This window comes from Xiphophorus hellerii, chromosome 24, assembly GCF_003331165.1.
Source record: "Xiphophorus hellerii strain 12219 chromosome 24, Xiphophorus_hellerii-4.1, whole genome shotgun sequence".
In the NCBI taxonomy this organism is placed as follows: Eukaryota; Metazoa; Chordata; class Actinopteri; order Cyprinodontiformes; family Poeciliidae; genus Xiphophorus; species Xiphophorus hellerii.
The window spans coordinates 10,970,247-10,991,920 of record NC_045695.1 but is presented as its reverse complement, the minus strand read 5'-3'; positions in this window follow the sequence as shown (position 1 = coordinate 10,991,920).

Here is a 21,674-nt window from a genome sequence, read left to right as displayed (position 1 = left end):
TGAGGTTGTATATTTTTGTCCAGAGCTGTTTATTCTTTGTGCAAATTTATGACAAACTGCACACAATATCCTTAAAAATAGAGTGCTTTGTGGAAACGAATTGTTGGGAATTCGACCATCGTTCCATCAGCCCAGTCCACCTCCACATTCCTGTATGTCTGGACACTAACCAATTTTTCTTGTGGATTCATCTTCCAGCCCTGCAGAATGGGCCACAATAGATGATTCATGTCTTATTGTTCATTTGCCTAAAAAGCCTCTGTTGTTTTCTTCTATCTGCCATTTGGAGCTCTGCCAAGATATCTGAATATGTCCCTATATTCCTCGCTTGTTTTTCCCCCCCCCCTCATTGTTGTTTAATGTACAAAGCTGGAAGCGATGGTCTTGGAAAAGCTTTTATCGCCTCAGCAGCTCTGGTTGTGCACATGGAAAAGAAGATATTTTTTGTTCAATGTGGAAAAGAAGAGTGGAGATAATTATTGTCAGCAGAAAAAAGCAGAATGAAACAACGTGAATGTTTCTGTAGTATCAGAGTCCAATATTTAGGATTATTTTCTGGACACTTTGCTGTTAGTCAAAACCTGATTTTTAGTTAAATGTTCTGCTGTAGGAACTGGAGTGTTTAGAAAAAAAATACTCCTCCCAGACATAATCCCTGTTGGATAAAGTGCAAAAACAGAAATTACATCACCTTTATGAAGATATATCTTTAAAAATAGAAAAGAAAACATAGCTGCAATAGTTTTGAGGTGTATTCATCTTGACTCTTAAAACACTGGTCGAATATCTTCTTCAGTTCTCTCAAATAATCAATTATCTTTACTATTTAATCATCAGAAAATATTGGAATAATGACAAAGGTTAAATTATGTTCCAGTTGTTGTTAATCAGAGGTAGTTTAAACAAATAGGTATTAGCCTTTGATTAGTGTATGAAGGTCAACCAAATTACAAAACACTTTTGCTATCCAATGTTTAAATCAGTGCTTTGTCTTTATTTTGACAGCATTTATTGTTATTTAAGTCATTTATCACCAGAGAAAAGTGCATTAATTAATAATAAAACAAAATGTGAAGTAACAAATTCCTATCAATCATTATTGTTTTAGGATACAGCATAAAAAAGACATAATTTTGGGTTTTGTTATTGTTATAACAAATATCTTCATCCCAAACAGATCTTATATTTCCACAGCTATTAAATCTTATTCAGTCGCCTGTAAAGTCAGCAGATACGTGAAAGACACGGTTCTTCTGGTAACAAAGACTCCACCTTAACTGGATAACAAAATGCTCCCATTGCTCATAGATCAGCTCCTAATTCCCCATCATGACGCCGTCCTCTAATGGGATCGTACGCAGGCTCATTTATTGCCATTAGGGAATTGAGGTTACACACAGCGGGTGAGGGGTTAATTACAAACAACCGAAGGGGTCAGAGGTGCGCGAGTGTGTATTAAGCTCGTGCGATCGTGACGGGGCCGGACCTTTGGTAATAGGGGGCGGATTTAAACGAGGATCCTTGGGAGAAGATTTATCCGCAGCCTGTGACACGGCGACAAATAGTGCTGATAGGTGAAGGCCCCTTCGGAGTGGAGTCCAGTCTGGATGACGAATGGCCTGTGTGTGAGTGTGTAAAATAGGATGCCAGGCCGTATTCACTTATCACTGAGTCAGGTCCTTCTCCGACATCCAGTTAGGGGCCAATTCACCTCTTCCACGTGATTCTCTTACCTCCTATCTATCGGTTTTCTCTTCAACGCCCTCCCCCCTCCCCGTCTTCTTCTTCACCTCTGCTCTTTTAAGTGTTTTCAGCAGCATCTACGTGGGCCTCTCAGGCTTCCATATTACACCACCAGATAAGAGGAGAGGGGCCCGGCTGACAGGAACCCCAAATTAATTTACAAGCGATGATGCCGTTCCAGGCCTGATAGAACAGTCTTTGTACAGCATGAAGGAAGGGACTGGGAGTGACGCCTCGGAGCCTCCGCTAGGGAGGGAGAGCAACCATGCTATCTTTGTAATTATAGGGAGAGACCTTGATCCCCCACCCTCTCTCTCCTTCTGTCTCTCTTGGTTTCTTTTTATTTTTTGCTTCAATAAATGCTGCAGAAGCAACCCAAGAGACAAATCCCAGCTTCGCCTGCCTGTAAGAGCAAATTAAGAAATCAGCCTGCTTCTTTCTTGAGCTTTATTTTGTTTTGTTGTTGAAACCGGGGCACTTCCTCAATTATTCTCACTTCTGTTACAGATGTGTAAAATGCTTTCAAATTAACGCCTCTCCTTACTGCAGCAGCATAACCTCACACTGACCTGTAATTGTAGAGATTTTTAAACTTCTTTTACCATTTTAAACATTGTTTTTGGTTGTAAGATCAATTTTGTTCTAACGATTCATTCAGAAATGAAAATAGATATAATGTTGAGTTCACAAGACAATATTTAAATAATTTATGGAAAAGTAAGAATGAATTTCTGTGAAAGTTTCACAAATCACAAGATGGCTTGTAACAACTCTGTAATTTCTCTCTCTAGTAATATTTCCCAACATTATTAACTCAGTATTATTGGCTAATATTATTGGGAAAACAGACTAATTCGTGTATAAAAATATAAATAGATATTATAAAAACAATATTTAACAGTTTTTCCCCCTAAACTCAATTTGTAGACAGAACTTTTTTATTTACTTAGAGCTTCACTAGCTATAAATGCAAAAAGTCTTTAATTTAGCATTAACTATTTATTTAATTTTACTTAGTATATTAAAAGAGTTGCCTTCTTTGTTACTTTGAACTCATTGTGCACAAATTTTTCACTGCTCTACCTAATGCACCGTAGAAACTAAAGTATTATTAGTGGATTAAAGTAATCGGTCCACTTCAAGTTGGATTAGTGCTTCTTCTATGGTAACCATGACACACTGAGTTTCTGGCTCACATGCTGGAAGGTCTTCTGGCAGAAACTGCGAGCAGAGAGGTTTGGATCCACGCTGGCACTCATGGTTTGGGTTCACACCGTTTATATTTGCATCGCATAAACAAAATGCTCTCAAAATAATACAAAACTAACTTACGAGTAACTTTTCAGCAAGAAGTAGGAGCTTATTTTAAGTCAATAATTTGTGGATTATTTCACATATGATATGGGAAAATGACTAGTTATAAGTGCTAAACTTTCTTCATGAATGCTTAAATATTTTTTCCTTTATTCCCTGTGTTTTTAGGAGGAAGAGATGAATAAAAGGTGACCAAACAGGGAAGAGAAAAGCAATAGCCACTGAAGAAGACAACGAGGAATGCAGCAAGAGACAACAAATTAAGGTATGAGTCGGACTGGCAATAAAACTCATCAATAATATCCAAATCTTAACAAATAAATTTCAAGTTATGACAATTAAAAGAAAACACAATGGATTTAACTCAGATTGTTTCAGAGCTGATGTAAAAGAGAAAAATAATACAACACGCATTAGCTAGCAATATCATTAGCATTCCTATGGAACATTATTTTAATCATTAGATTGAATTTTTCCCAATTATCTGTAGCTGCGTTTTAATTGACCACATAATGTGCAATTTGACATTTTGAAAATAAATATGCTTAAAGGAAACACAATTTTTTGTTTTGCTGAGGTGAGTTTTGTATCAAAATTATTTTATTTCGCAAGACTGCAATGCAATGGAAACACTTTTTGCGTCACGTGAGTCACATGATCAACAACAGGATGTTGCTACTGGCCCAAACTACGAAGAAGAAGACAACAGGAAGTAGTTGGAAGATCATGGTGCGGCATGTTTTTTAATGAGTAATTGCGTAAACAAACTTATTCACATGTCATTTTATTTCTGTTTTTTATTTAGCGGAAAAAAATGCAATAGTGAAATTGTATTTTTTTCAACTTTAGTGAAATATTTTGCTCACATTTGTAATGGAAACAAAGCCTATGTGCTAATGCTAATGGAAATTTCAAATGAAAACTTGGATGCATTTAATATTTGGGTTGCCTTTTAGCTAGCTGATGTTTCATTGCAAAAATCTAACATTTGTTTTCTGAGAGTAAAAATCTGAGACTTAATCTGTTAGTAAATCCAATATGCTGTTGATGTTCTACCAGGTAAGCTGGAGAAAAAGCTTGATGTTATTGTAACCCAAACCCGTGTCAGACCACAGCTTTGTTTTGAAGACTAGAGTTTGGTTGGTGATGGGCATCCTTGGTTTGCCGGTGCAAGTAATGGATGGGTGTCCTTCCCAACATTGCTCAGGAATGGATTTGTTCACATAGTCTGAAGGGTAAATGCTTTGTGAGCTGTGAAATGGCTCATTTGTTCAGGCCAGCGTATTTGGGGGCAGCTGCACACAGTTACACAGTCCTGCCATGATGGCCGTCCAAGAATCTGACACAGAAGAAAAAGCGATTTAGGCCCAGTTACCGCGTTAATGTGGGATTCCCAGCATTATCGGCTCTGGCTCTCTGACTCACAATGTGAGGATGGCTAATTCCAAGGAGCTGACCTGTGCTTACCCTCTTTCGTTTGACAGCTCTTTGAACACTTCATAAACTCTGATCATCTTTCCTTTTTTTTGTCACGTTGAAAGATTTTGATTAAGGCAAGTTGTCACGGGGATTTTTTTCTTTAGATTTCTGGATGAGCTAATTCTGTGAAGTACATCTGCTTGCCTGAGCAAATTGCATTTTTTTTTGACTTGTAAAGTAAAGTTAAACTCAATAAATCCTAACAATGTCCTAACCAAAGTGCTTAAGACATGCACCAACGTCAGTGAGCGCCTCGACTGCTTGCATAGACGGAGAAGTGTAAATCCGAAGCTGAAAACTCCATTAGGCCGACCCAGCCATGCATCCGTGTGCTCCAGTGCCAGACAGCTCTGTAAATCAGCGTTTTCTTTTTCGAGCTCCACTGAAGAAAACAATATGGATAGTGTCTGGGTACTGAGCTTTGGGCCCACGGCACACACACATTGTCTACCCACACACCCCTACTACACACACACACACACACCCTTGGGGCCTGGCTGCTACAGTGTGAGACCAAATGCTCTGATCCAGGTTGAACTAACCACTGACATGTGCACCTGTCAGACATGGGCTGCTGAAGGGGTGTGTGTGTGTGTGTGTACTCTGTGGGTGAGCTATTCAGTGTTCAAAAAAGTTTAATTCAACTTAATCTGCAGGTACAGCATTTAGGGTTTGTCTGTTTTTTTTAGTTTTTAAACCAAAAAAAAAAAGTATTACTATGTATTGGGCAAGAGTTGAATATTGTATAATATGTATTTGCAATATTTACAAAAATCAATAATATAAAGTAATACCAGTGCTTTTTTTTTTTTTTTTTTTTTTTAAGTATCAGTCATGATCAACAAAATTAGGCTTTTTGTAATTTACAAAAAAAATCTGAGGACTGATTTCTGCAAAACCACAATTAAATAATTTGTAAAAGATTGTATAAATATTAAAATCAGTATTTAGCTGCAGTCACAGCATGCAGTAAAGTTTGCACATCTGGATGCTGCAATTTTATTCTATTCTTCCTAACCGATCTGTTCTATCTCTCTGAGCCCTTTTTAAGTCATGCTGCACCATGTCTATCAGATTGAAGTCTGGGCTTTGACTGGGCCATTCCAGAACTTCCCCCTTGATGTCTTCGAACCATTTCTGTGTAGCTTTAGCTGGACGCTTTGGGTCGTTTTTTTCTGGAAAAAATTATTTCCATATTTTTTGCTTAATTCATTTTGCTTTCTGCCTTTACAAGGCTTCCAGGACTTGTAAAGGCATTCCCACAGCATGATGCTGCCACCACCATGCCTCACAGTGGGGGTGGTGTGTTTGTGTTGATGTGCATCTTGTCCTCAACTTGACCTTGGAGTTTCTCTCCTTTTATTTTGACAAACTCTTGTTATTGATTTGTAAAAGCAACAAAAAGGGTAAAACATCTTAACTTTTAATAGCTACTGTATTCCTACTGCTGCTAAAACTAACATTAACAGGCATTATTTTAATTATGTCATATTTTGCAAATATTTTACGCTTATTCTGAATTGGATTTATTGAGGTAAGCTTGTAAATTTTGTGCTCATTCTGCATCCTGTCAAATCTTTTTACTCTTCTCCTCGTCATAGCGCAACACAAGCTAAGAGAGCTAGCAATTGTTGCTTTCTAACCGCAGTTTTAAACCTGCATTGTTTTAATAAAACGTGATGCTTGTTCAGTTTCAGCACCGTGATTTGAGTTTTTTCCTGGTTGCAAAGTTTTAAAAAAAGGCCTTTCTTATAAGTCGCACCTTTCTTTCAATCAGCAACAGTTGGCTTATGCTCCGGTAACTCCAGCATCTCATTAAACACATGTTAAACTTTAGGGAGCGGTTTTGAAGCGTTAATTTCTTAAAACCTCAATAAACCTTGAGCAGAGTAACAAGCTCATGCTTGGTACTTATTTTCTAAACAAAAATGCTCCCATAAACACACACACACACACGCCTACACCCCCGCATGTGCACCGACTGTAAACTAAATGGATTTGGAGTGTGTCCGTCCGTCATAATCTGTTGGCCAGTAAAGGCTGACTGAGGCCTAGCAGGTGCTAGACACTTGTCTGTGGAATGCAAAGGGCCAGACCTCAGACCTCCCACCAGGATTTTAAGAGTGTGTGTGTGTGTGTTGGGTGGAGGGTGTGTGGGTGGTAGTCACCACCTGCTCTCAAGCTAATTTCAGTTTTTCTCAGGACCAAAACATTGCATTGCACTCTCAAGAGGCTCGGCGGAAATTAGGACATGTAGAGCGGCTAAATTGGTAGAATTATGTTGCTGATGTAGCATTAGCTGCAAGACAAAAACGATATACAGGAATATTTTAGGAAGAAATAGGAATGAACCAGAATGTGATTTTCACTGAATGACGACCATGACAGAAAATACTATGGTTTAATTTCATTTAAAGATATAAGACAGCATTTTATTACATGATGTAACTGCTTTTATCTAAAACAGCTTTTCAGTGCTACATGGCTCTATGAACTTTTACAATGACAGCCACTCTTTTTACTAGAAGGACTACACAACTTTTTAAGCTACGTGGAAGCTTCCTAGACTCTGCTTACTTCCTGTTTGCACTCAATCGGTGTAGTAAAAACCAAACTGGGTAAAAACTATTATTATTCATAAAAATGTACAAAATAAGCCCATAGGATTATATTGCTTTTCTTCTGCTTATGAGAATTTTTGTTATTGAGAGTTTTAGGAATGATTTTGTTCAGATATTTATTTATTATTAGGTAAGGGTAGAGTCTAACATGTTCCTTTAAAAATGGAGAAAAGAGCTCTGGAGACAGATAAAGTGTAATCCTGTTACTACTGTGAATGACAGACATTTTAGTTTAGAAAATGAGCCACAAGTTTTTTCTTTTAAGAGCTCAATGAGGACAATATTATGTCTACTGTTTGGGATTTCTGGTGTGATCTTTGTGTGTTTGATGATAATTTATTTAGTAACTAAATAACACAAATGTGTATTTCATATACAGACATGGGATCTTTAAAAGCTATTTTTGCAAAATGTGAAAGCTTCTGCAACTACAAAAGTACACGGCGTTTTGTTTTTTTAAATTTCAGCGAGTGGAAAAGGTAATCTTTCTCCTAATTGGAAATTAAAATACTAAAAAATCAGATTTTTCTCCCACTATTTCATGAACAATGAAACCACCATTCCACCTGCATGTATATTGAGGTACTTTTTCAATGCTTTCATGCATAATTTGGCAGTTTAATTCTCCTTTATCAATAAGTAAACCTAAATTAATTAATAATGTTTCTAATGATTTCAGATTTTTAGATTTTCAGAGACGGTTTAAGTTAGCTTTCCAAAACCAGGACATTTATTTAGGTTTTATACATGCAAAAAAGTTTTATATTTACATTGTGAAAATGCTAAAGCCAGAAATAAAATTCCAAACAATCAGTTTTTTGGCTCATGTTGTGCTGCCTTTAATCATTGCATCTCTGCGAGTGTGAGCCTCAGCCTGCAGAAGTCTTTTCCTGTAGCTCAGCATTAAAAATACCATTAATTCCAGCTTATCGCTGCAACAGTGTGCAGCCTGTAAATGAGTGTGAATCAGCAGAAAAGCATTAATGTAGATTAATGCTACCTGCCTGCATTCTGGCATCCTCTGTGGACGGCAATTAGCAGCAATAATCACCTTTTCATGGTCTGCGCCCTTAGTAGGTCATCACCCCCCGTCTCGCCTCCGCAGCACCACCACCTACACCAAATACAAGATAATGAGGAAAGTTTGGAGGGTGTTAATGTTATCGCGTTGTCGTCTTTGTGGGCGTTTGTTGTTGTTCTGTTTTTCTAGTCACTGAAAAGCGAACCTGTTAATGTGCCGAATGTTTGACATAATCCGGGTTACGTTTCTGCACGTGTGAACCATTACACACGGAGAAGCTTCTGCTGTAGAAAAGGTTGAAGCGTTGAGTTATTTCTCCCTCTTTTCCTTCCTCTCCTCTGTCCTCTCATTTTTCTGGTGTCAGGATGACTGATGGTGGCCAGCAGAAACGGGTGTCCGGCATTATACCCCCGACAAATAACCACGGCCTGCTCGGCCAGGCCTTGGACCAGACGGAAATCAATATTTCACCATTTAAAATCTATCAAAGGAGGATTTTTTTTTTTTTTTGGAGTGTCGCATGCGCCTGCGTTCCCTTTCCACTTTCCACCCACCGCCGACCGCCGTTCCCCAACCCCCCTCGGCGCTCGAGCCGCGTCGCGAGCACTGAATCAGACACTTTGTAGCTGCAACCCGGTAATCAATAAGCCAGCACCTTCACAGATCCTCACTGCAGTCGCCTCAGAGCGATGATGGATGGCGAGGAAGGTCGCGATTCATTTTGTCAGGCCATTAAGCCGGCGAATTTCTGTCCACTTCATCCCACAGATGATCATTTTTCACACTTCATAAGAAGCAGAAATGGGCTGCGGCGAACGAGAGGGGGGGAAAAAAAAAACGCAAGACGAAAAAGTAAAAGCAGAGATGGAAAGGGGAACACGGTAAGGAAATAGGGAGAGAAAACGAGGGATGACAGATGGTAAGAGACAGCAGGAAAAACGGGAAGAAAATTCAGAGATGTAAACCACATTGATTAGGAGGAAAAAGGAGGAAAATCATTAAAGCCACCAGTTTGCTTTGGAAATCACATTAAAACACCTAATAAAAGATTAGCCTTATTTATTAAAACCTCACCAAACTGCTCAGAATAAGCCAAAACAACAACAAAAAGTGAGCTTTTCAGAGCTCTACAGCATCTGTGCTGTGTGTTACCAAGTCAGTCAGGGGGGAAATTGATTTTTTTCCCTTCCTCACTGAAAGAATTTTATCGCCATAAAGCACACAATGGCAAAGTAACCATGAACAGCTCCCACTAGTCAAACATATTATGTTTACGAAACAGCAAAGTGGTATATTAGTTGAGCTATAACACACTCCAGCTCAGGAAGGTATGTTACTATTACTTGGCGGCATGTTTGGTTATAATAACCGTGTAGTACTTAGCTGTGTGTCGTTTATCAGCCCAGAGAAAGACAAACCTTACTTCCTGTCCTCCTTCCTGTCTGTTTCCCTACACCTTCTGCCATCTGCAGTAATGTTTCTCCCACCTTCGTTTTTATTATTATCAATCCTTCCGTTTTTTGGCCCGGCTCCCGAAGAACCGAGGGGTTCTTGTTGGATCGGGCTCGCCTTGGAAAACAAGCGACAGCTGCTGTGTGAGTGTGTGTGTTGTGAACTCGCGTGGGTTCTTGTGTGTGTTCCCTGCACTGTGTTCTCGCCCCATATGTTGGCCCTCACCTGCTGCTGGGGCGAGGATTATCAGATACAAGCCCTTATTAAAAGTGGATTTGTTTACCCTCCTGTTGAAAACAAAAACAGTTCGTCCGTTCACCGAGGCACACCCAGGACACCAGGGTTAGCCACAAAAAGCACAAGGAGGATTTCTGGAACACAGTTTTCTTAAACATAAACATTTTAATGATTTGTTTTGCCAATTTAAACTTTGAGAGCAAGAATCTGCAACCTGTGGCTCCATGGATCTTCCACAATGACATTTAGTATCTTGATAAAGATGATAAAGAACCAACTAAGGTTTGATATAATAACAAATGAAGGTATTCTGTTTCCTTTGTGGAGTAATTGCACTGAATTTTCACACCAGAGTAAGACAAAAAGTTTATTCAGATCAATTTTATTGTGATTTTTTTCATTGTATTTTTTTTACCATCCGTTTTTCACAAATATAAACCTCCCATAGAAGAAAACATATTCTATTCATCCTCTTTTTGCAAACATTTTTCTTAATTTAAGACCATAAAAATAGAAATGCAATTGTATCTTGTTAAAAATAATAAAAAACTGCTTGGCAGGATAATTGTAAAAGGAATAAGTGTATTTTTTTCAAAATGTTATGTAACATTTGCAGCTTTAAAAAGGTTTAAAGCAGCTGGAATGTTTTCAAAAGTAGCTATTTGGATTCTGAAGGTTGCAGACTCTAGTTTTGGAGTCAGTAGCTTAGGAAGGCTAAAACTGAGCAGCTACACAAACAGTTGGAGTTTCAGGTTTCCTTACGAAAGTGATACAGGATGTGAATAACATCCGCCATGCTACTACGAAACTGTCGTTATCGCTTGAGTTAAAAACTCTCAGCTAGATGACTAAACTTGGTCTGACTAAACCTTTCCTGTTTTGGAGGATCTGTAGGATTTACAGAATTAAAGTATTTTGGTCTCATTACGGTTTTGTTGACTGTAATAATGTAATTTGAAGACCTTGTATTATTATGTCATTGTTGCATTCTTTAAATGGTCACCGAAACAACAGTATTATAATTTACCACAATAATTACTGGGACAGTTTATCATCCAGCAAAATTTGTTATTGTGACAGGCCTCGTAATGATGACAATGATGATGTCAGAAGTAATTTATGCTTATTTTTTTCTTTGCTTTTTCTCATCTGTGCTTCAATCACTTTGTGACCTTCAGCGTTTTGAGCAACGCCATTTATTTCTGGCTAAATATTACATTGGTATCTAAAATGCAAATTTATGATATATATTTATGATTTTGAGGAAGTGCACCAGTCCCTCCTGCTGCAAAACACAGCCGCTTGCAGCTTTACACATCTGAAAATTGTGTCCAATGATGAACCAGACTTGTGGAAGTTCTCCTCCTGATATTGCAGATGATTTGTTTTGATATAATGTCACACAAAGTGTTATGTTTGAGTTGTTGCTCTAAATTTCATCCACAGGTGTTTCTCCATTTGACTTAAATTGTGAGTCATAAATCTGAACAATACAAAGGCTTGGCATTATCGACTAAATCTGTTTCTTTTACTTCTGAATTTGAAGAAAGCAAAACCATATACAGATATACATTTGTTATTTCTACCTGATCTATTTAAAAGAAAAGTTTTGTCTGATGTAATGTTGTTTCGAGGGTTATGTCTTTTTAATCGGTGTATGTAATATATATAGTATAAAAATGCAGACATATTAGAGATGAAATGCTTTCTGGTTTTAGTGATTACCAGGACAAATTTTCTGAATATTGGTGTTGCCATATTTAGCTTAGCATTAGTGGCTAATGTTAGCCGCTAATGCTAACATTCAGGTCTGACTTATGCAGACAGTCTGGATTGTTTTTTTCTGTTTCATCATTTTAACAAAACTGTAATAATTTTGATGAATTCCCAAATAATAGTTATGACAAAACAAATCATATCTTTGCATGTGGATGAGTAGAAAAAGTAGTTATCCTGCAAATTGAAAGATGTGGATTTGATGAATGTGGCTGTAGTCTGAAGCGCTTTGGCTGGTCAGTATGAATAGAAAAGTGCTAAATTCAGTCCATTTACCATTTCAGTGACTTTATGTAGTTGTGTGGCTTGTTGAGAAGTGTTTACCATCAGACACTTGTTGCTGTATCAGTCAGCTTGGTGAAGAAAGCCTCTTACATTTATTCTTGCATAAAAGAAAAAAGAAAACTATTTAGAAAATTTTATGGTTAATAAGAAAAATGCAAACCATGAAACTAAGGTTAGGGGATTGATCGGCCCTGTCATCTGTAATTTTGGGTGAAATTGGCAGATATTTAAATGTGAAACTGATCTTTTTTATTTAGATTCAAATAGACACAAAGCTGCTACATTTGGGTATATTCATTTCGCTCTACAAGGAAACCAAAAAGTCAGCACACTGTATTGTTTTTATAAAAGCAACTTTGTTTTTGGTAAGAAGTCTGTAGTCTAACTTGTTATAAAAGTATTTTTGTGTTAAGACTACAGTAACTGTTTCTTTTGTTTAATTAATTTAGTAGCTTGAACAGCAATGCTTTAAATTTTTTATTTATATTTGAGAGCACTCCATCATGTGCAGTAAAACATTGTTAAATATTGTTTCACAGGTATTGTTCAATGTTTTTCAGTAAAACAATATTGAAGGGTGCATGTGACAGTATTGGTTATAAAATTAAAAATCTGTACCGAATAGTTATTCTACCAGATATTGTGTTGACTGTGTTTTTAGAAACACATTCTGGCAAAGTTAATACACCAAACATTATTTTTTGTTATTGTAACAGTAAATTACTGGCAACGGTAAAATTAATGTTGCACTCACCTGCACTTTTGCACCAGTGCTAAAACATTAGGAAGGAAAAGATTTATAGTGAAACTGTTGCTGTAAGTTGCCAAAAGGATGTAGATCAGAATTAACTTTCATTTTCCAAATACTTTTCTTTGTTCCAACATCTTTGTGTTCACATCCAGTCCATCCAAGCAGTTTGTTGCGATTTCGATGTGATTTAAAATATACAGCCTTAACCTACATTACAGCTGCAAGATTACAACATTTTTATCCAGCCCTCCCTTCAGCTCTAATTTGGTTCCCTCCAGTCACCCGGTGCACCACAGTGTGAAAAGTTCCTTCATTTCAGTGCGATCTCTTCAATCAGCCAGTTTACAGCCATGAAGAGGTTAGCTAAAGGGACTGAATCTGAATCAACTTTTTAAGAGTTATGGCCGCGCTGCAGCATTCTCACTCACCGTAAATCAGATGGAGTAAAGTAAAAACTTCGCACGGCATCCAAGTATTTAGGCTGCTAGTACGCAGCAACAAAGTGTAAATACATGGAGGTATTCTGCTGCCTGTTTACTACAGCGAGTCTCCCCACTATTCATAGAAACAGAACCCAATGGCTGATTTTCTGACTAAAACTATCTGCAAGCTCTCTATATATTCTGATCAACTTCGCACACAGCTGAGAAAGTAAAAACGTTATGCATTTTTTTTCAAATTTGATTCCCTATTTTATTACATAGTCCGGTTCCCCTGATCAACTAAATTTTGAGCTTATCACTTGTGGTTGTTTGCAAATAAAAAACGTTAATCATCCTCTAAGGGAAAGAAAACAATGGACGAAACAGTAAACAGAAACAAACATTCCCTTCTAAATCGTTGACTCAATCTAGCTAGCTCTTGTTTTAGATGAAATTGTGTAATATAAAAAAATGTTGGATATGATTTGTACACAAAAATCTGCTATTAATGTTAATTTTATTAGGTTTTAACTAACTTCTCAGCTAACAGGATATTATTGTCATGCTAATGCTTGCTAGCTAAGACATTACTGACACCAGATGAGGATTTGGTGACTGAATTAAATAGAAAATGTTGCTGAAAGTTTATCTAAAAAACTAAATGTAAATACAAAAGTTCTATAAACATGTGACCTCTTACCTGATTAAAGTAGTTCCACATTCTGACCTTAAAGACATGAACGTTGCTGTGTGAGAGACACAGGCCTCGTTAAGTTCTGTGGAACCAAAATGAGGCAAAAATGCTGCATAAAAAATATTAGAAAAGACAAAGAAGCCAAAAGCCTAAGCAAAATTATACCAGAATATATTATTCCACTGCTGATGAGAACAGTATTTAATTTAAAATAAGCTGTTCATATTAATTAAATTGACATAACTAGGGCTTTGAATTTGTAACTTGATGTTATTGTATTTGAAAAGACAGAATTGTTAGTTTTATTGTGTGAAAACCACTGACATGCTTCAACAATAAATAGCAGTTTTGCTTTTTATAAGAGCAAAAATTGTTTGCAGTGTGAGTTTGGTAGACTATTTTATTTAATTGAAAAAATGTAATTTGGCAAATACAGATTTGTGGTGTTTGATGTCTAATTAAATGCTTTTTTACAAGATTCTACCAGATGTAGCTGCTTTCTTTATCTTTTTGTGAACATTTCTTTTCATATTTCCTTTTTATTTTCATCATGGCCTGCTCTTGTTTTTCCTCTACCTTATTTTTTCTCCCTCATAAAAACATGGATTAAAAACAAAGGAGTAATCCTTTGAAAAATATTTGAATAAATATAAATAAGACAGAAGCAACTTTAAACAGAAAAAGAGCCAAGTTGGAGGTAGAGATAAACGGTAGAAGAAAGAGGTAAAAATGTCAGCATCTGTTGTGTAAATTAACAGAGAATGGGATGAGTTTATGAAATAGAGAGGGAATTGAATGAGAGAGTGGTCGGATCCCTGAGCACATTGGGGGTGACAGGAAGAGGGGATGATTTAGTTCAGATTATATTGCTCTATCAAAATGTGTTTTGTCTCTTTCTCTTTATTGTCCCCTGCATCACATGTGAGATAGTAAGAGTACAGACACACATGAGCAGCTAATTATGTTGAAATTCTAGATTAAGCTTTTATTGGATTCATCTTTAATGTATTGAATATGAACCATTTTACTGTTTTTAAGAGAGGCTTCACGTCTGGTTTACTAAAACGTACACAGTTGTTGTTTGGCTTGCTTCAGACATGGAAGCTCTATATTAAACGTTGCAGAGAGCATATCTCTCTTTTCTGCTTCTGCATCAACTTTGAAACATTTCCCGGCTTCGCCAGAAGGGGGCACAAAACCACTGGTTTAAGCTCCCTGCAGGCCATAAGTAGAGGAAGCTGCAGGCCTTCACCTCAGTTTTAAAGGTTTATATCTGAAACGTTTTTAGTGACATTAAAATATTGCCTGCAAAAAAAGAGAAAAAAAATGTACATGGATTTTTTTTTATTTAAAAAAAAAAAGAAGAAAATATATCTAGATAATATAAGTAGTTTTAATCGAAGCTCCATGCATGCTTTTGTAACATTTTAAATAGAAATTACTGAATTGAAAAATATTTTTTCTCTAGTCAAAAATAAGTTTGGAAATCAAAATTTATTTAGATTTTTTTTTTGTTATGAAATCACTAGTAAACGAAGTGAAAAATGTAATTTTTCACACCTAAGTTTGCGCTATCAAAGTATACACCTCTTCCTGTGATGTCACAGCACATATATTGTTTGAAATCTTTTTCAAAATATGAAACAAAGTTAAAGATTTTCCCAAACTTTAGATAAATTTAGACATGTACTTTTGTTTATCTGTAAAAATAAATGCGTATTTGAGGTTTACAGAGGAAAGAGCTCCTCCTAGAGTCACGATATGTAATAGTAGCAGAATTATGTTCTTCAGTAAAATGGGAAAAAATAGGTCAGTTTTTTGTTGCCATTTTGCTCCTCAAATCACATTTAATTTTATTCTAATTTGTTTAAGACAACTAAAAAAGTTCCCATTTCAAAATAATGTCTTGTATTAACAAAAATTAAAACAACACTTTGTTAATTGTGTTAACAAAGTTACTATTTATTTATTTTACCTATTTTTAATTCTTTTAATGTGGAGGAAAAACTGACCCAATCCTGTCAGGGAATAAATTATATTTATCACATGTGCAAAAAGGGCTTCCATTAGAAAAATGTGGCATTTAGGTTGTAATAAATGAGAAGTCAGGCGCAGGTTAAGCAGCTCAGAGGCGGGGACAAAAAGCCAATTTCCTTTCTGCTTGTCACCTTTTGTGCTGAACAACATTGGAGGATTGAACCCGTCAATCAGGACAAACCAGCATGTTGCCCCCGCAGCAAGACAAAGCATGAAAGGCTGCAGGGGCTTTTTAAAATAATGGTCATTTAGTGAAACAAAAAACATGTCATGTTTATAGCAAAGGTTTAAAAAGAATTTTGAATTTTCTCTGAAGGTTACAAACGTTTTACAGATATGCATATTTGCATTTCCTGCAACAAAAACGCTGCAGAAATATTCTTTTAATTTCAAAATGAACCCTCTTTTCAGAGAAATCAGAAATCATTTTTAGCTTAAAATATCATACACTGCATGCAGAGCATAATTGTTTTGATTACATTTTCTGCAGCTTGTTTGATTCTCTGCTGGGAAGCTGGAAGAAAAGAAAGTGGGTGCAGAAGGACAGATTGGAGAAACTTCCCTCGACCGGCCAAGCATCACAGACATCAAAGTGAAGACATTGTTTGGGAGCAACAATGGCTGCCGTCACAGTCCAGGAGTCGGTGTGTTGTTGCGTGTTTGCGCTCCCAGGGATTCCCCCCTTCCCACCATCCTGACGGCGAAATCACTGGATTATCAAAGCAGCAGATGCAAACGGCAGAGAACAATATCGTCCGCAAAACCTCGGAGGGGCAATCCTCTAAGGCCTTCCTGCAGGAGACGCAGACAAAGAAAGTTGGGACCCAACCTCAGGAAACTCTTGTTTTTATTTAAATCTCTAAGATCAAACTCTCTAGGAATATTATTTTCAAGATTTATTTGTTTTACATTGATTCATAGCAGAGGTTTTCCATGAAAACATGCGTAATTCCCCTTTTTATATTTTACAACCTATTGTTTACTAAGTTCTTTGTGCTAAAATGCAACCATCTGGTTGTCTTTAAAAGGTTAAAACAAATCCGAAGAATTATAAGGCAACAGTCAATCTTTATCCAGAGATGGACCGACCCAGTCAGCTGCAAACATATGGGAATGCCATTAAAGTCTGATTTGCTGTGTCGACATCCTTATAACCTCTGAGATGCTTCAGCCATGGAGGTCCAGGCCGTGCCATGCCTTCCTGACACTTCAAAACCATAGACAGACTGCTGGGGATAATGCAAAACATAGAGATGAGCTGGAAGACAAAAAGACACACACACACAAGAGAGCAGGAATAAAAAGGGGGTCAAACACATATAGGTTATTGTGTGAATAATGTGGATGACTTCTAGGAAATAACCTGACCTGCTTTGGTTGCAAAATAGTCTGTTTGAGAGACAGAAATCCACAGAGAAAGTCCACCTGGGCGTCTGGCGGCCCAAACAGAAAATCAATACCGATCAGAGAAATGGCAGCATGCACAAACACGCACAGAGGTTCAGTGGATAGAACTAACACTTATCACACCTTATTAGCTGCTGCTCAGGAGAACGGTAACAGAATTGATCTCTGGGTCAATTAATGGGCCTCATTAACGTTTTAATGAAGTTTGGCAGGAACAAGAAGGAAAGAGGAGCAAGGAGCAACAGCGCAAATGTGGAAAAAAAATGTTTAAATAGTGTAAGAAACTTAACACAATTTCTACTTATTTAAGCTTAGAAAAGCCTCAAACTAAATTTATGGTTTTGTTTATAAGCTAATATCTATTTATACATCTGAAAAAAGTACTGCTTGATTAAAAAACAATAATCTATAAATGTATTTTTTAGTTAATGTGATGTTAATGTCGTCTATGGATTTTATTTATACGTGTAAAGCAGTGACACACATTTTATCATATTAAAAATAATCAAAAGAAGGATCCAAAAATAACAGAAAGTATTAAAAAAATGCTGACAATAGATGTAACAAACATTTATCTTTCACCTAAATAATGACTGCAATCAAAGAAACGCCGGGTGAAGAAATACGAGCCGAGAAGTCGAGACTGCCACATTTATTTTGTTTCCGTGTTGGAAGAGGAAGAAGAAGATGAATACAGCGGGAGGCCGGTCAGATTCAGGAGGAAGAGGGCGTTTGTGATCACTACGGTGTGCCAACAAGGAAGAAAAATGATGTGCATAATGGTTTCCTTTCTGCTGCAGCAACTGTGTTCTGTGTCTGAGCAGCATCGTTGAAATCACAAACTAGGAGCTGGAAAAGTTTTTGTCCCTTTGGACAAAAACTCTCCAGGTTCAGATTGTGTTTCTTGATTACCTGTTAGTGGCTCGCAAGGAAATTACTGCAATAACTGCTTAAAATGTTTATGTATCTTATATAATTATTTTCTTTGCATCTTTCCATTTTAGACTGTTTGGCTTAATTTCTTTTAAGAACATGGGATTTTATAATTTTGAAAAATACAAACGCTGGCAGCAGCATGCTGCTTTTTACCTCAATAACTTTTTTTTGTGTTGGCTATTTGCAGATATCAAAAATAATTTCCAGCTGAAACATTGAATACCTCTTAAATCATTTCCAGTAAGCATTATCATAAAAAATAGTTCACCCTGGGAAAATAAAAGGTTGTGAACAACCCCACAAACTTTGAAGCAAGGGCTGATGGGAATTGTAGTATGTTTTTGGTGATAGAGGTAGCTTTAAATGATGTAGAGCCAACTCTGGTGGAAAAGCAATTTCTTTATTTTGCAAATGTACACTCACCAACAACACCACTATTATACCTGATGGTTGAACCCATTTTGTCTTCTTGGCAACTTGTGAGAAATATTCCTGAGATTTTGACCCACATTGACGTGATAACAGCAAACATTTAATGCAAACTTGTCAGCTGTACATCCATGATTAAGATCTCCCGTTTCACCACATCCCAAAGAGGCTCTATTGGACTGAGATCTGGGGACTGTGGAGGCCTTTGGAGAGCATGTTCAGGAAATCCGCTTGAGATGATTTGAGTTTTGTGACATGTTGCATTATCCTGCTGGAAGAAACTAGGAGAAGTCACTAAAGGTGATAATAAGTGGTGATAATATGGAGGATGAATTCATGCTTTCATGTTGATTGCACCAGAGTCTACCATCTAAATGCTGCAGCAGAATCTAGACTTGTGGGAATACGTAAGAGTTTTTCTATCTAATAATGATGAGCCTGTGTAAATTGGAGGGACATCCAGTAAAGCGTTCTGCTGTTGTAGCCAAATCTTCTTAATGGTGTTCCACATATTTTGGTTGTACTGAGAAATTTCAACTCTGTTGCCTTTATAGTATCTCAAATTGCATCCTCTCCTCCACACATTTTTTAATCATTGCATTTTTTTTTTTCTGTAAACAAACCCTGGCCAATTGGTGGATTTGTTTTTATGAAATATGACTTCATGTTATTCACAGAAAATATGCCTATTTTCTTTCATTTTTCACCTTTAGCACTTTGAGCAATGTCATTTTATCTAGTGTGAGCATCAACTGGAAAAAAAACATGACATTAGTATGTAAAAGCAAGATCATAACACTTGGAATATATTAGTCAACAATTATTGCACTCCAAATAGTCATTTGCAATATAAATATAAATATATGATATTGTGGTAATGCTGTTAAATCTTAGTCTAGATGCTTGAATGCATCAGGTTGCTGTTATATGATTGGGTGGTATCTGTATTGAGAAGCAATTAAACAAATGAATCTAATAATCTGTGCTAATAATAACTGATTATTATTAGTTGAATTTAACTAAACTAAATACAACAAGCTTATTTAGTGCTTTATTTTTAGTAGTTGGGTCACTTTAGAGAAAAACAGTACTCATTATAGATTCTTTAAAACACACATTGGAAGTTGTAAACTCTTTACCCGTATAAAGTTTTCTGGAAAACGCTGTAATTTGTTTATTACAGCGCTCTGTCTTCTTCTGTCAATGTAAATTTATATTCAGTAAAATCTATCAGGGTTTAGCTTTAGCAGTAGTTGGAAAAAATATTTATGACATTTTGTTTTCTCTCTATCAAGCATGCTCTTATATTCGTGTGGATATTTTAATCCTAGAAATAGTTTCCACATAAAGTCTTATCATATTTCACGGTTCATCATGGTTGAATTCTTGAGTCCAGTGTTTATGAAGCCCTCCACCCTCCTCGTCCTCTCTGCCATCCTTTTTTACATTTTTTTTTAAACTTTTCCATTCCCTCGCATCCCTGCTCTTGGCTTTGACCTTTTCCACATTCAGTGCAATATTTTCCGGGAGCTGAATGTCAGCAACCATCAGAAATGGCTCCCCTACCCAAAGCGGCGTCAATTTCAGCCTTGTTAGGCCCCCTCCTCGCCCGCCCCTCTCTTGTACGCGCGCGCGCGTGTATACGCACACAGTGCTGGTACCGGCGGCGCACAATGTAAACCGATCCCTCTTTGGCTGTCAGCTAACAAGTGGTTACCCGCTGGGCGAAAAAAGGGCATGGTGAGAAATGCTCTCAATCACTTCCAATTAATCCCCCCCACCCAAAGCAAAGCCAACCCCTCGTCTTTCCTCCGAAGCGACTTGAAAAGGACAGTTTCTCCATGAAGTGTGTGAAGGGGGCACTTAGGCCTCCTCCTGGCTCTGATATTGATTTATTATCCTCGTCAACAACATGTACGACTCGCAGCAGACCTGTTGGCATCAGGGAGTCATTAGCTGCAGAGAGGCTCACCCTCACCCTGAGAGCAGCGAGAAGGCAAGGCGTTTGAAATGTGCACTAATAATGAAAGAATCTCCAGCCACAGTTTCCTCTGTAATCTCTTTCCTTCATCAAATCCACCCTGTTGTGATTTCCAGACAGTTCTTATATCATGCTAATAGTGTGGATAATGATAATAAAGGCGAGTGTGTGTGTGTGAGACTGTGGCGGTGTGCCTGATCATGGCGTCCCTGCTTGAAATGATTAGAAGGTTGGGGCCATTATGAGTTCCTCTCTGCCTTTTGTATCTGCTGTAATGAATATTGAGGGGGGGGTCTGTATTTGGAGCACTTTGAGGAACTAACAGCCTTTTTAATCCTTTAATCCTGAGGAAAACCAATTTCACCCCTATACACACACACGCACACGCCCACACACACACATGGTTTAAAAGGGGTTTCAGTGAACCTACTGTGTGTGTTTAACCTGCTCTCGTTAATTTCCCGGCTCAGAGACCTGGTGATCCTGGAGATTAGCTTCATTAAAATCACATATTGTACGCACTGTTGTATGGTGTGTGTGTGGATCAAGTGAGCAGATAAGGAAGGGGCGCTGTTGTTGGGGGTTATCACCCATGTAGGTCCTGCCACACACACGCTAGCAGATGACCCCCTTCCACCCTACATGTGGCTGCAGTCAGCAGTATTTAGTGTGCAGCCATACACACTTAGCTCTGCCACATACTTCACTTTCTGTGTACAGAGCTGTTAAAAAGTTCATTTGCAGTGATGTTGATCCTTTTTCCTTTTATGGCTACATCTGAACTCATTTTGTTAAATCAAATGTGGAGGTTATGAGTAAGAGAATAAAAATATACTAGAGTTAGAGTTTTAGGTGCTAAACAAAGCCTTGAACTTCCAAATTTCTTACATTTGCAAATAGATTAAAAGATGTGCAAACTCTTTCCAGGCTGATAGATATCAATAACTTTATTAGACATCTGTTTTTTAAGTCCAGCGCCATGTGTTGCTTTTTAAAATATTTTTGCCCACTGTCAGGTGGTTTTTTGATTCTACATTATTTGACAGTAGTCTAGATAGAGAAAGTTTATGCTTTATTGATAAATATTCA